Source organism: Choloepus didactylus, chromosome 16, assembly GCF_015220235.1.
Source record: "Choloepus didactylus isolate mChoDid1 chromosome 16, mChoDid1.pri, whole genome shotgun sequence".
Taxonomy (NCBI): domain Eukaryota; kingdom Metazoa; phylum Chordata; class Mammalia; order Pilosa; family Megalonychidae; genus Choloepus; species Choloepus didactylus.
This window is the reverse complement of record NC_051322.1, coordinates 55,992,072-56,008,108: the sequence shown is the minus strand read 5'-3', so window position 1 is coordinate 56,008,108 and position 16,037 is coordinate 55,992,072. Positions and strand designations below refer to the sequence as shown.

The 16,037-nt window shown below is 41.7% G+C and overlaps 1 protein-coding gene and 1 pseudogene across 1 annotated transcript in view; one reads left to right on the top strand and one right to left on the bottom strand.

Annotated features, from left to right (window-relative positions):
- Nucleotides 1-16,037, bottom strand: part of OSBPL1A (oxysterol binding protein like 1A) — a 360,414-nt gene that overhangs the window by 324,669 nt on the left and 19,708 nt on the right. The gene's annotated exons all lie outside the window — the stretch shown is intronic.
- LOC119511890 lies at nucleotides 808-6,328 on the top strand (annotated as a pseudogene).

Sequence of the window (16,037 nt, the reverse complement as noted above, 5' to 3'; positions counted from 1 at the left end):
CTTGTTTCCTGATACTCACTCACCCCACTGTCTATTCTTGAGTCACCTGTCAACACCTAATACAGCACGGTCAAAGGCTCACTCTCGATGTGTTACCATAGGATGTGATTTTAGTACATTCAGTACTTTCACCAAAGTCAGAAAGCCTAAGGGAGAGGGTCTGATAGGACAGTATTTGGGCCTGGAGTGGAAGCAGGGCTCAAATCACAAACTCATAGATCTTAGAATTGGAAGAGTCATCAGAAATCATCTAGTCCAACCTCAAACCCAAAGCTGGATTGTTCTCTACCACATTCTGAAGAGATATTCCTCCAGCCTGAGCTTGGGAACTTCCTAGACTGACAGGTCACTACTTCCCAAAGCAATGTAAACAACTTTTCCCCCAACAGTATAACTGTTAGAACTTCCTCTTATGGAGGCAGGTGTGGTCTCCACACAACTCTCACCTGTTGGTCCTCAATATACAATATAAAGCTGAATAGAATTAGTTTAATTCCCCTTTAACATGCCATCCTTCTAAAAGTTTAAAGATAGCTAGCATGAGCGGCCTTGATTTTTCTTTCCCAGGCTTATATTTCCAGACGGTCCAACCAGTTTTCATGCTCCAACTGGTCATGGCATTCTGATACACAATTTGTACTTTTCTCTCTTGAAATTTAGCACAAAGAATTAAACAAATCACATCTGTTTCTATGAAGCTAAATACTGTAGAAAAGTCTTAATAAAATCCCATTATATCCTTTTTTGCAATGGGTTTGCTGCCAGAACACAGGTGTCATGAAAACCATCACTATATCTTAAGCCAAAATGGGAAAGGAAAAGATGCATATCAACATTGTCATTATTGGACACGAAGATTCGGGAAAGTCCACCACTACCAGCCACCTGATCTACAAATGTGGTAAAATCAATAAAAGAGCCATTGAAAAATTTGAGAAGGAGGCTGCTGAGATGCGAAAGGGGTCCTTCAAGTATGCCTGGGTCTTGGATAAACTGAAAGATAAACGTGATTGTAGTATCACCACTGATATCTCCCTGTGAAAAGTTGAGACCAACAAGTATTATGTGAGCATCATTCATGACCCAGGACACCTGATGGTCACTTCTGGTGTTGGTGAATTTGAAGCTGGTATCTCCAAGAATGGGCAGACCCATGGGCATGCCCCTCTGGCTTATACACTGGGTGTGAAACAACTAATTCTTGGTGTTAACAAAATGGGTTCCACTAAGCCACTGTACAGCCAGAAAAGATATGAGGAAATCATTAAGGAAGTCAGCACCTACATTAAGAAAATGGGCTGCAACCCTGATGCAGTAGCATTTGTACCAGTTTCAGATTGCAATGGTGACAACATGCTAGAGCCAAGTGCTAACGTGCCTTGGTTCAAGGGATGGAAAGTCACTTGTAAAGACGGCAATGCTAATGGAACCATGCTGCTTGAAGCTCTGGATTGCATCCTGGCACCTACTCTTCCAACTGACAAACCTTTGCATCTGCCTCTTCAGGATGTCTACAAAATTGATGGTATTGGTACTGTCTTTGAGGGCTGAGTGGAGGCTGGTGTTCTCATACAGGGCATGGTGGTCACCTTTTTTTTTTCTTTTTTATTGAGATATAGTCACATACCATGCAGTTATACAAAGTGTACATTCATTTATTCACAGTACCATTATATAGTTGTGCATTCATCACCGAAATTAATTTTTGAACATTTTCATTACCACCCCCACAAAAATAATGAGAATAAAAATTAAAGTGAAAAAGAACAATTAAAGTAAAAAAGAACACTGGGTGCCTCTTTTTTTTTTGCCCCCATTTTTCTACTCATCCATCCATATACTGGACAAAGGGGAGTGTGGTCCTTATGGCTTTCCCAATCACATTGTCACCCCTCATAAGCTACATTTTTATACAATCATCTTCAAGATTCATGGGTTCTAGGTTGTAGTTTGATAGTTTCAGGTATTTACTGCTAGTTATTCCAATTCATTAGAACCTAAAAAGAGTTGTCTATATTGTATGTAAGAGTGCCCCCCTGAGTGACCTCTCTGCTCCTTTTGGAATCTCTCTGCCACTGAAGCTTATTTCGTTTTCCTTTCACATCCCCCTTTTGGTCAAGAAGATGTTCTCCATCCCACAATGCCAGGTCTAGATTCCTCCTCAGGAGCCATATTCCACATTGCCAGGGAGATTCACTCCCCTGGGTGTCAGATCCCATTAGGGGGGAGGGCAGTGATTTCACCTGCCAAGTTGGCTTAGCTAGAGAGAGAGGGCCACATCTGAGCAACAAAGAGGCATTTGGGAGGAGGCTCTTAGGCACAATTATAGGGAGGCCTAGCCTGTCCTTTGCAGCCACAGTCTTCCCAAGGGCAAGTCCCATGGTAGAGGGCTCAGCCTATCAAACCACCAGTCCCCTATGTCTTTGAGCACATCAGCAACCATGGTGGTCACCTTTTGTACCAGTCAACATCACAAATGAAGTAAAGTCTGTTGAAATGCTCCATGAAGCTTTGAGTAAAGTTCTTCCTGTGGACGATGTGGACTTCAATGTCAACAATGTGTCTGGGCAGAGATCCTAAGATGGCGGCTAGGTGAGACAGGGCGAAAAAACACCTCTGTGAAAAATACTAGATAAAAACCAGAAGGTGACCCAGAATACTGGTTTCAGTGATGCACCAGCTGACAAGGTCTGCTAGAACCACAGGGGCCATACACTTGGTGAAACCAGGAGTCTGCATTCTGAAACGAGTGAGTAAGCCAGCTGAAAGACCCGCGGCCATGCTGCAGTGTGGGGAAGCCGAGGGTTGGTGTTTGGAGACGGACTGGTTCTTTTGGGGAGAAAAAAAAGAAAAGGGAAAAACCCAGGAGCAGCTGCAGTTGCGACGGTAAGAACTGCGCAGTGAAGCATAGCAGGAGCAGGCTGAGCCGCCTCTCGGTGTCTGATGTGGAGGATAGCCCGCTGCAGAGTCCTTCAGGGCCAGGGGAGTAGAGGGAAGAGCCAGAAGGAGAAAGAAACCCTGCTGCTTGCAGCTGGCTCCCTGGCGGGCTGGAGATACTCCTGCCCGGGGCCGTGCCCACAGCCCAGAGCCGCGCCAGTTGTCCTGGAGCTGGGAAGGAGGAACTGTGTTTGGGGGGGTGGGGTTGAGACGCCCCATTCAGCCATCTTTGCATCAGGCTGAGAGCGCCCCTGCATGGCCCAGCAGCCCGGGGCTTCCCTTGAGGAATGGCGCACACTTGTGACGTAGCACAGCCTTCCCTCAGCAGAGGTCCTGGAAGATCAAAGCTGAGAAGGGGGGCCTGCTCGGAAAACCCAGAGACGCTACATCAATGCTGGAGGTTTGTGGGTCAGTGACAGAGAGGGTCTGGGGCAGAACTGAAATGAAGGCTTAGAGTCTTGCAGCAGCCTTGAATCTCCAAGAACACCTTGGGGATTTGCATATTAAAGCTGCCCTGCCTCCCTAGCCACTCAGACACACACCCCACATTCAGGGTGGATGGCTCCAGCAACACACCCAAACTGAGTTCACCAACTGAACCCCACAAGAATCATTTCCCCACACACCACAAGGACAAAATTGAGGAGAACTGATTTGAGGGGAATAGGTGACTCACAGACACCATCTGCTGGTTAGTAAGAGAAAGTGTACGCCACCAACTTGTATTTCTGAAAAATTAGATTGGTATTTTTTTTTACAATTTGAAAGAACCCTATCAAGCAACGCAAATGCCAAGAGGCCAAAAACAACAGAAAATCTTAATGCATATAATAAAACCAGATGATATGGAGAACCCAATCCCAAACACCCAAATCAAAATATCAGAAGAGACACAGTACTTGGCACAATTAATTAAAGAACTACAATTGAGGAATGAAAACATGGCAAAGGATATAAAGGACATGAAGAAGACCATGGCACAGGATATAAGGGACATAAAGAAGACCCTAGAAGAGCATAAAGAAGAAATTGCAAGAGTAAATAAAAAAAATAGAAGATCTTATAGAAATGAAAGAAACTGTTGGCCAAATTAAAAAGACTCTGGATACTCATAATACAAGACTAGAGGAAGGTGAACAACGACTCAGTGTCCTAGAAGTCCACAGAACAGAAAATGAAAGAACAAAAGAAAGAATGGAGAAAAAAATCGAAACGGATCTCAGGGATAAGATAGATAAAATAAAACATCCAAACATAAGACTCATTGGTGTCCCAGAAGGGGAAGAGAAGGGTAAAGATCTAGAAAGAGTATTCAAAGAAATTGTTGGGGAAAACTTCCCAAACCTTCTACACAATATAAATACACAAAGCATAAATGCCCAGTGAACTCCAAATAGAATAAATCCAAATAAACCCACTCCGAGACATATTCTGATGAGACTCTCAAATACTGAAGACAAGGAGCAAGTTCTGAAAGCAGCAAGAGAAAAGCAATTCACCACATACAAAGGAAACAACATAAGACTAAGTTGTGACTACTCAGCAGCCACCATGGAGGCGAGAAGGCAGTGGCATGACATATTTAAAATTCTGAGAGAGAAAAATTTCCAACCAAGAATACTTTATCCAGCAAAACTCTCCTTCAAATTTGAGGGAGAGCTTAAAATTTTCACAGACAAACAAATGCTTAGAGAGTTTGCCAATAAAAGACCTGCCCTACTTCAGAAACTAAAGGGAACCCTACTGACAGAGAAACAAAGAAAGGAGAAAGAGATATAGAGAATTTTAACAGACATATATAGAACCTTACATCCCAAATCACCAGGACACTCATTTTTCTCTAGTGATCACGGATCTTTCTCCAGAATGGACCATATGCTGGGACATAAAAAAAGCCTTAATAAATTAAAAAAAAATTGAATATATTCAAAGCACATTCTCTGACCACAATGGAATACAAATAGAAGTCAATAATTTTTTAATTGTAACTCCACTATTTACTTCCTACATGATATAAAATACATAAACTCTAATAACAAATCAGTGGTTTTGAACTCAATGTAAAATATGTAATTTTTGACAAGAACTATATAAAGGTGGGGGAATGGAGGAGTATAGGAACATAGTTTATGTGTCCTATTGACGTTAAGTTGGTATCAAAGAAAAACAAGATTGTTATGGATTTAAGAGATTAATTTTAAGCCCCATAGTAAACACAAAGTAATTATCAGAGAATATGACAATAGAGATGAAAAGTAGAGTATGGGTTAAGAGAAATGGGGGAAGGGGCAATGGGGAGTTAAGAAATGAGTGTAGGGTTGCTGTTTGAGGTGAAGGGAAATTTCTAGTAATGGATGGTGGGAAAGAGATAGCATTACAGCATTCTAAATGTGATTAAACCCACTAATGGAATGATAGGGAGGGGGTGAAATGGGAAGATTTAGGCTGTATATATGTTTCCACAATTGAGGAAAAAAAGACAGTCTAAATAGATGACAATTGAATGCCAAGGATGACCCTGGATGGGATCTGAGGATGGAGGACAGGAGGCTCAAAGGGACACAGTTGAGACATAAGGGGGAAAAAAAATGAAATATAGAACGTAAGCTTTGTATCAATGTTGAATCTCTTGTACTTCTTAGCTGCGTTTAATGGGACTGCATAAAAGAATGTTCTTGTTCATGGGAATTGTATGTGAGAATTATAGTGTTTGTTCAAGGATGTGTGCAGCTAGCTCTCATATGTTCAGAAGACAGAGCAATAGATGATGGATGATAGATAGGGAGGGAAAGAAATAGCGGTGTGACAGCATGTTAAAGTTGGTGGATTGTGGTATCGGGGGAGGGGGTCAGGGTATGCTGGAGTTCTGTGTATGGGGTTTGTATTGTTTTTGCAACTGCTCCTATAAATTTGAATTTATTTCAAAATAAAAAAAAAATGTGTCTGTAAGTCTGTAAAAGATGTTCATCATGGCAATGTGGCTGGTAACAGCAAAAATGATCCACCGATGGAAGCAGCTGGCTTCACTGCTCAGGTGATTATCTTGAACCATCCAGGCCACATGGGTGCTGGCTGTGCACCTGTGCTAGATTGTCACCCAGCTCACATTGCTTGCATGTTTTCTGAGCCAAAGAAGACTGATCACCATTCTGGTAAGAAGTTGGAAGATGGCCCCATATTCCTGGAATCTAGTGATGCTGCCTTTGTTGATATGGTTCCTGGCAAGCCCATGTGTGTTGAGAGCTTCTCCGACTATTCTCCCTTGGGTCATTTTGCTGTTTGTGATATGAGATGGACAGTTGCTGTGGGTGTCATCAAGGCAGTGGACAAAAAGGCTGCTGGAGCTGACAAGGTCACCAAGTCTGCCCAGAAAGCTCAGAAGGCTAAATGAAAATTACCCATAACACCTGCCTCCCCAGTCTTAATCAGGGGTGGAAGACCGGTCTCAGAATTATCTCAACTGGCCATTTAAATTTAATATTAGAGACTGGTTAATAATACCAATACATTGTAAAACCTTCAGAAGGAAAGGAATGTTTTGTGGAATGTTTGTTTTTGTGTGGCAGTTTTAAATTATTAGTTTTTAAAATCAGTAATTTTTAAATTGAAACGACCAGAATTTTCAGACCCATTAAAACCAAGTTTTATATATATAATATATGTAATATATACTACTAATAATAAAATCCCATTATATCAACCATTAAATCTCTGACCTTTTTCCATCCTGTTTATCTCTGACCTCTCCACTGCCCTCTGGTGGTAGCTAATTTTTCCTCAACCAATAGAGAATTGGTCTGGGTGTAAGGAGGGGGATGAAGTAAGGGAAGGTGAAAAGGGGAAAATGGAAAGAGAAAGAGAGAGAGTTTGGAGAAAGGAGAGAGGAGTTCGGAAAAGAAGTGATACATTTATATACAAATTCCTGGCCTCATGAAGTTCATCATCTAATTTGGGAGACAAAAAAGCCATAATAACACCCAAAAGTGGTACATAATTCGAAAGGAGTTGGGAGGACAAAATCAGGGAGAACTAGAATAGAGAAGACATTTAGAAGTGTTGGTATTTCAAGCTAGCCTCAGCTTTTGATAGGAAACACCAGGAAATGGGAAATGAATACCTTCAATATAGTTAATTTGACAGATCCAGCAAGAAACTGAAAATGAGGGAGTCGACTTTAGGTACAGCTCAGGATTAGTCATCCACAAATATCCATGATGTTGTATACAACTGCCAAGGGAAAGAAGATGGAAATAAGGACATGTAAAGAGTTACCAGACCAGAGAATTTGTCATTCATCATTGATTAATTCATTTATTCATTAGTCAACAAATATATACTAATTTAGTGAATCACAATTTTGTGAGTGGATACATATGCAGGGCACTGTTCTAGGCCCGGTGACAGATAAAGGATGAATTTGATAACAGCTTTACCTTCAAGGACTTAGCAATCTACTAATGTAGATAAGACAACAATAACATGAATTAACAAGTATATTAAGAGATAGAAAATAATAAAAATCCATTTTATAAAGGGCAGATAAAGCAGGAATAAGAGGAAGAACATTATTTTTTTCAGCTTGGGTTATCTGCGAATGCTTTAAAGACAAGCTGGCTTTTAAAGTTGTCATTAAGATGATGGATGTGAACATGTGGAAATGGCTGGGGAAATGACATGTTAAGCAGAGGAAACAGTATCAGTAAAACTTAGGGGGCAGAGCATAGAAGCTAGCCTAGTGCCTTGCATATAGAAGGTGATTCTACAAATTTATGAATCTAAACATCAACTGCATTCTCAGCACCACTCAACTATCTTCTATCCTTCCCCAGTCCTCTTCAGCTGAAGCTGGAGAGGTGGGTGGTTGAAGGGGCCTTTAAAATAGATACTCAGGTGTAATTGAGAGGCTGGGAGCTCAGAGCTGAGGTCTGGAGTAGAGATATAAATTTGTGAATACCTATGTAAAGTTGTATCAGTCAGGGTTCTCCACAGGAACAGAACAATAGAATATATCTATATAGTTATGGCAATATAAATATTAGGAGATTTATTTTAAGGGATGGCTCACATGACTGTGGGAACTGGTGAGTCTGACACATGTATAGAAGGCCAGCAGGCTGGAAACTAGCAAGAATTGAGGTTGCAGTCTTCAGTCTGAAATTCCTAAGGCAACGCAGCAGGCTGGAAACTCAGACAGGAGTTTATGTGGTAGTGTTGAGGGAAAATCTCTTCTTCTCAGGAAATGTCAGATTTTGGTCTTAAGGCCTTCAACTGATTGGATGAAGCCCATATGTATTATTGAGGATAATCTTTACTCAGAGCCAACTGATTATAGATATTAATCATACCTACAAAATACCATCATGACATTAAGACTAGTGTCTGACCAAACAACTGGGCACCACAGACTAGCCCAGTTGACACATAAAATTAACCATCACAAGGGGTTATTTGATACAACAAAAAGATAAACAACCCACTTTGCAAATGGGCTTAGGACTTAAATAGACTTTTCTCCAAAGAACATATATAAATGGCCAATAAGCTCAACATCATTAACCATTAGGGAAATGCAAATCAAAACCATCATGCAAAACCAGTGAATGCCCACTAGAAAGGGTATTATCAAAAAAAAAAAAAAAAAAGAAAAAAGAAAGAAAAGAACAAGTGATGGCTAGAATGCAGAGAAATAAGAACCTTAGTAGAGTGGTGCAGCTGCTGTGCAAAACAGTTTGGTGGTTCCTCAGAAAATTAAGTATAGAATTACCACAGGGCCTGGCACTCCCACTTCTAGGTATTTGCCTAAAAAGAATTGAAAACAGAGACTTGAAAAGATATTTGCACATTGATGTTCATAGCAGCATTATTCACAATTTCCAAAATGTGGAAGCAAACAACCCAAGTGTCTATCAATGAATGAACAGATAAATACAATAGAATACTATTCAGCTTTCTGAAAAGGAATGGAATTCTGACACATGCTACAACATGCATGGACCTTGGAGGCATCAAGTTGAATGAAAGAAGCCAGACACAAAAGGATCAATATTGTATGATCTCTCTTATATGAAACAATTAGAATACGCAAATTCATAGAGTCAGAAATGAGAATACAGTTTACCAAGGGCAGTGGTAGAGGTGGGGAATGGGGAGTTCATGCTTGATTGGTACAGTTTCTGTTTGGGGTGATAGAAAAGTCTTGGTAATGGACGAAGGTGATGGTAGCACAATATTGTGAATACAATTAACACCACTGGATTGTATATTTGAAATAGTTAAAATGGGCAATTTTATGTTGCATATATGTTACCAGAATGAAAAAATAATATTAATAATTCTTCAAAAAGAGGTGACTTGAAACCATAAGCCTTGAAGGAGAGGGCCTAAGGTGAAAGAAAAATAGTGAGAAGAAAAGGGGCTCAGAACTGAGCTTTGCTTTCTGTCCTTCACAATATTTTCTTCACTCACCCCAGATCCCTTACCCTACCTCTCACGCAGTTCATTTCACCTCCTACTTTACCAAGAAAACAAAAGCCATTAGATGAGAACTCCCAAACTACCCACACCTTTTCTTCCTTTTCTTGTTCTGTGAAAATGAAAGAGGTACCTCTTGCCTAAAGCCAGAGCCTTCACAGGTGTTGGTGATCCTCTCCTTCCCCCTCCTCAGGGACTTCACTCCATTTCTCTCTCTCCCTCTCTCTCCTAGATCTTCGACTCTTCTCCTCTTCTAGATGGTCAAGTACTCTCCATCTTGAAAGTACATTTATGTGGGGAGTTCATGCTTGATTGGTACAGCACATAAATGTTCTCTAATCTCTGCCATCTTTAAAAAAACCTTCCTACCAGAGAGTACCCTTTCTCTCCTTCCTCCTTCAGAATTAAACTACTTGAAAGAGTTTTCTACACTGGCTCTCTCCACTTCCTTCCCTTTCTCCCCTCTGCTCCCTACACCCTGGCTTCTGCTGCCTCTACTGCACTGCACCTGCTCTCTGAGAACACCAAAATCCTCCTTATTGCTAAGTTCAATGGGCCCTCAAAAGTCTTTATCTGATTTCACACCTGTGACCATTTTCCTCCTTCTAGGAATGCTCTCTTCCCCTTAGTTTCCCTCAGCTCCTGTCCTTGACTTTTACTTTAAATGTTGCAAGTTCTGCCATAAACTCTCTCTTTATACTCTTCTACATGCTCATGTCTCCCAAGATTGTAACTCAGATCCCAACATTGCTCCCAAGCTTCTGACTCAGATACCAATTAACCAAACTCAATAAAACCCAAGGGGTAATTTCTCCACTTCTTTCACCCACCTGTTTCCTTCTTTATATTCTCTTTCTTGTTTTTTTGTTCATTTGTTTGTTTGTTTTTGCAAGCACTCTTGTCTCTCTCATCTCCCTTCTTCTATTCTCCCCATCCCACCTCTTCCTTTACCCTCCTACCCCAAACCCCCTCACGCATAACCAACCCTAATCTATACTTTGTAGCCAGAGGATATTTCCAAAATTTAAATCTTCTCAAGTAATTATCTTGCTTAAAATTCTACTCTGCCTTTTATTTGCCTTAGAGATGTAGTCTAAACTTCTTGGCATCATAAAGTCCTGCATATTGGCCAGCTTCATCCCTCATCACTATCACTATGGTGTTTTACATTTCAGCCATTATGAACAACTTTCTGTTCCATGTACTGAAGCGGTCTCTGATGCTTTAGGATCTCTGCCTATGTTGTTCTCTGTGTCTTCAACTCTCTTTCCACCTTCTTCATCTTGCTGATGCTTGTTCTTCCTTCAGTCTGAGATTAGAAATCACTTCTCCCCAAAGGTCTTCCCTGGACCTCTAAGACTAGGTTTGTTGCCCTGCCCCCCGCAAATCTGGGCTTTCCTGTTACTTTGTACTTATTCCGTGATAAAATTGACCACAATGTGCTACAAATACCTCTTACTTATCTCTATTTTCTATCAGACTTGAAGCAAATTGAAGGCAGGGGATGTTTTACCAGCTTCCTCCTGTCTAACACAGTGTATAAGGCCATAAACCAGAGAAGCCATAAATTCTTAGATAAGGCAACACCCTCACCACCACCCCCAATTTTTATTTTTTTTTATTTTTTTTATTTTTATTTATTTATTTTTATTATTAAATTCAGTTTTATTGAAATACATTCACACACCATACAATCATCCATGATATACAATCCACTGTCCACAGTATGATAACATAGTCATGCGTTCATCACCACAGTCTGTCTCTGAACATTTTCCTTACATCAGAAAGAACCAGAACAAGAATAAAAAATAAAAGTGAAAAAAAACACCCAAATCATCCCCCCATCCCACCCCATTTGTCCTTTAGTTTTTATCCCCATTCCTCCACTCATCCATACACTAGATAAAGGGGGTGTGATCCACAAGGACTTCACAATCACACTGTCACCCCTTGTAATCTACATTATTATATAATTGTCTTCAGGAGTCCAGACTGCTGGGTTGGAGTTTGGTAGTTTCAGGTATTTACTTCTAGCTATTCCAATACATTAAAGCCTAAGAGGTGTTATCTATATAGTGCATAAGAATGTCCACCAGAGTGACCTCTCGACTCCATTTGGAATCTCTCAGCCACTGAAACTATTTCGTCTCATTTTGCATCCCCCTTTTGGTCAAGAAGATACTCTCAGTCCCACGATGCCAGGTCCACACTCATCCCCGGGAGTCATACTCTGCGTTGCCAGGGAGATCCACAACCCTGGGAGTCGGGTCCCACGTAGGGGGGAGGGCAGCGAGTCCACCTGTTGAGATGGCTCAGTTAGAGACAGAGAGGGCCACATCTGAGCAACAAAGAGGCACTCAGGGGGAGACTCTCAGGCACCATTACATACAACTTTAGACTTTCCTTTCACCACCCCCAATTTTAGTGCACCTTAAAGCACAAATCACATTCCCAAGCATGATAGCCATCCCTTCCAAACCCACTCCTGCTACATACCAGTTAACTTCAAAGAGACAGGCTTACAATCTTGCAAATCCCAGCTTGGCTCTGTGCCTTCCTTGTTCTTGCCCTATATAAACCCATCTAACCCAATGGGTGTCCTAGAGTGCTACTCTGAAGTCCTGTGACTGCCCAGGACCAGTTTCCCTCCCGGTCTGTAAGTTCCAGGAAATAAACTATTTCACTATACAGAGTGGCCTGCTTCGTTTTTTGGTCTTAACTTTGGCATAAGCTATCCTGCATTTTCACAGCCAGACAATTGGTGAGCCAGCCAGGGGACCAAAAAAGAAACCACTCAAGGGAAATGGAAATCTGCAGGGGAAATCCTGGGATGGCCAACCTCCAGTATGTTGGGGGAGATAGCCTGTTTTTTTGGAACAGTTCGACCCAGTGTGTGAGTATGGGAACACCCCAAAAATGCCAGCTGGAATGTTACTTTTCCTACAGGAGAATCTGGGGGGCAAATGGAAATCACAAGGAAAAGAAATGATTGCTGCCACCATATGGCAGTTGTTATGGATAGTTAGATATGCTACTGAAGCCCAAGTAAAAACAAGCTGAAGTTAAGTAGATTAGAAGAGGCTTTATCTCTAGAAAAGGATATTAGGTTAGCATGTTCCAGCAACACTAATGTATTAGCAAAAAAGGTACAAGCCCAAGAGGGACAATTAGAAGTAATGGCATGTAAAGTTGCAAAAATGTATGGACAAAGAATGCCATTTCAGCAGGTCTGACTGGTTATCCAGAGGGAAAGCTGGAATCTGATGGTGTGGGATCCCTGGGAGAGTGCAGAGAAGGGAGAATGGGAGGAGTAAGTTGAAATTTAAGACTAGCTGTGATGCTGTGATGGTTAGATTCATGTGTTAACTTGGCAAGGTAATGGTGCCCAGTTGTCTTGTCAAGAAAGCACTGCCCTAACCATTACTGCAAGGACATTTCCCATGGACTTAAACCATCAGTAAGCTGATTGCATCTATGGCTGATAACATCTACAATCAATGAAGGAGAGTGTCTTCAGCAATGAGAGATATTTAATCCAATCAGTTAAAGGCTTTAAAAGGAGAACTGATGACTTCAGCAGCCAGAAGAGAGAATTTTTATCTCTACTTCAGTCAGCCAGGAGAGCCTAGGGAATTCATTGAAAACCTTCACTGGAGTTGCCAGCTTGCAGCCTGCATGACACTTCTATAAAATCTCATACCTGTGGATATCTCCTATTGGTTCCATTTCCCTAGTGAACCCTGACTAATACAGGAGCCTAAACAAGCAAGGCCATTGGTAATTTAAAAAAAATGAAAGCAATCAGGGGTCCTGATAACCCTCAGGAAGAGATCTTTGCTCGGAAACAAGTAGCAGTGAGGGAGTATACCCCTGTAGAATTAGTAGAATTAACAGAAAAGTTTAAACAAAGGTCTGAGAGATCATAGTCTCTTGATTACTAAGATTATGGGACATAAAGGGAGACAGTATTATGCTTTCAGGAATTGAAAATGGCAAAAATGGCTAGCATAACCAAACATCCCTCTCTTCATCAGTGTCTTTACCAGGCACAGCAAAGATCAGATGGCATTCAAAATTTATTAGTATGGTGCATTTTAGCTGCAAATTGTCCTAGTCTAATGAGGGGAATATGCCATCCATGATAGTCAGGTGATTATCTATGGAAGAGTTACAGAATATAGTCAGAGAATTGGGAAAGAAGCATGCAGCATATATTGAACACTCTCATGTACCTGCACCTCCAGCCTGGCATGAGGCATTAGTAGCTATTCTCAGCCCACTAGTTAGCCAGGCTGTTTGCCTACTGGCACAGGCAATAGCAGTCTTGGCTAAGGCAGAGAGAACATGGTCAAAGGGGGTAAGGAAAGTAACCAAAGAAACCTCATAAGGGAAGGGGCAGAGGGGCCTATATGTGTAACCCATTGTTCTAGTTTGCTAATGCTGCGAAATGCAAAACACCAGAGACGGATTGACTTTTATAAAAACAGGGTTTATTTGGCTACACAGTTACAGTCTTAAGGCCATAAAGTGTCCAAGGTAACACATCAGTAATCGGGTACCTTCACTGGAGGATGGCCAATGGCGTCCAGAAAACCTCTGTTAGCTGGGAAGGCACGTGGCTGGCGTCTGCTCCAAAGTTCTGGTTTCAAAATGGCTTTCTCCCAGGATGTTCCTCTCTAGCAAGCTTGCTCCTCTTCAAAACGTCACTCACAACTGCACTGAGTTCCTTCTCTTTGAGTCAGCTCATTTATATGGCTCCACTGATCAAGGCCCACCCTGAATGGGTGGGGCCATGACTCCATGGGAATATCTCATCAGAGTCATCACCCACAGCTGGGTGGGGCACATTCCAAGCAAATCTATTCAGCACCAAAACATCTGCCCCACAAGACTACATCAAAGATAATGGCGTTTGGGGGACACAGTACATTCAAACTGGCACACCCATAAACAATTACAGGCTCATTTAATTGCCACAAGCACCCTATGCCAGTTTGAATGTATTATGTCCCCCAAAATGCCATTATATTTGATGCAATCTTGTCTGGGCAGATTAATTAGTGTTGATTAGACTCTAATTCCTTGATTGAGTGTTTCTATGGAGATGTGACCCACCCAACTGTAGGTGATAACTCTGATTAGATAATTTCCTTGGAGATGTGGCCCTGCCCATTCAGCATGGGCCTTGTTTGGTATACTAGAGCACTATATAAGCTCAGACAGGAGGAGTGAGCTTGCTACAGCCAAGAGGGACACTTTGAAGAATGCACAGGAGCTGAGAGAAGAGCTGCAGTTTACAGAGACATTTTGGAGACAGCCTTTGGAAGCAGACTTTTGCTCCGGAGAAGCTAAGAGAGGACAAACACCCCAAGAGCAACTGAGAGTGACATTTTGGAGAGAAGTTGCAGCCTAGAGAGGAACGTCCTGGGAGAAAGTCATTTTGAAACAAGAACTCCAGAGCAGATGCCAGCCATGTGCCTTCCTAGCTAACAGAGGTTTTCCAGATACCATTGGCCATCCTCCAGTGAAGGTACCCAATTATTGATGCGTTACCTTGGACACTTCATGGACTTAAAACTGTAACTGTGTAACCAAATAAACCCCCTTTTATAAAAGCCGATCCACTTCTGCTGTTTTGCATTCTGGCAGCATTAGCAAACTAGAATACACCCCAACAGAAAAAACAGATAAACCACCTAATGCTCTATTAGTAGGACTCTGGCAAAAGCTGCCTAAGGAGAAAAGATATCAGCCTCTGCCTACATCTAAATCTCTGCTACTGGTTATGACTCCCACAGCAACCCCAAGGAAAGTAAGTCTGGTGTAAGGGAGTATATACCCCCTACCCCTGAAGAGTAGGGGTGGGTACATGGTCGCCTGCAAATACGGGTGACAACAGGTGCACAGAGGCCTCATGTAGTGCTAGTTATCCACTGGTCTCGAAGGAACTGTTTACATGTTGTAGTGTCCTTATTGATACTGGAGCAGAGTGCATACTCATCTATGGGAATCCCCAGAGATTTAATGGATCCCTAAATGTGATAGACGGGTGTGAGGGAAAAGCCATATGAATAGTGCAAACTACCCTAACATTGCAAATCGGGTGCCTCACCCACCAAAAGCATGTATTTTTCCCAGTCCTGAATATATACTAGGGGTGGACGTTTTACAAGACCTAGACCTTACCACCATCACTGGTGAATTTCATCTTCACATCTACAAGGTGAAACCAATTATTCAGAGTTCTGCTCATTGGTCGCCAGTCCACCTGCCCCTACCCAGGAGAGTTACCCACACCAAACAATATCACCTCCTGGGTGAAAATGCTGAAATCAATGAGATGTTATAAGAACTGGGGATCATGCGGCCAGCATAGAGCCTGTTTAATAGTCCTATATGGCCAGTGAAAAGACCTGATGGTAGTTGAAGAATGACAGTCCATTATCAAGAATTGAATAAGGTTGTTCCTCCTATTCACATAGCAGTGCCTGATATTGCAATGCTTCTGTATAATTTATCAGCCCAGTTAGGAGAGTCCATTATGTATTAGACTTGCTGATGTCTTTTACAGTATCTCACTAGCTGAAGACAGCCAAGGTCAATTTGCATTTATGTGGGGAGGGCAG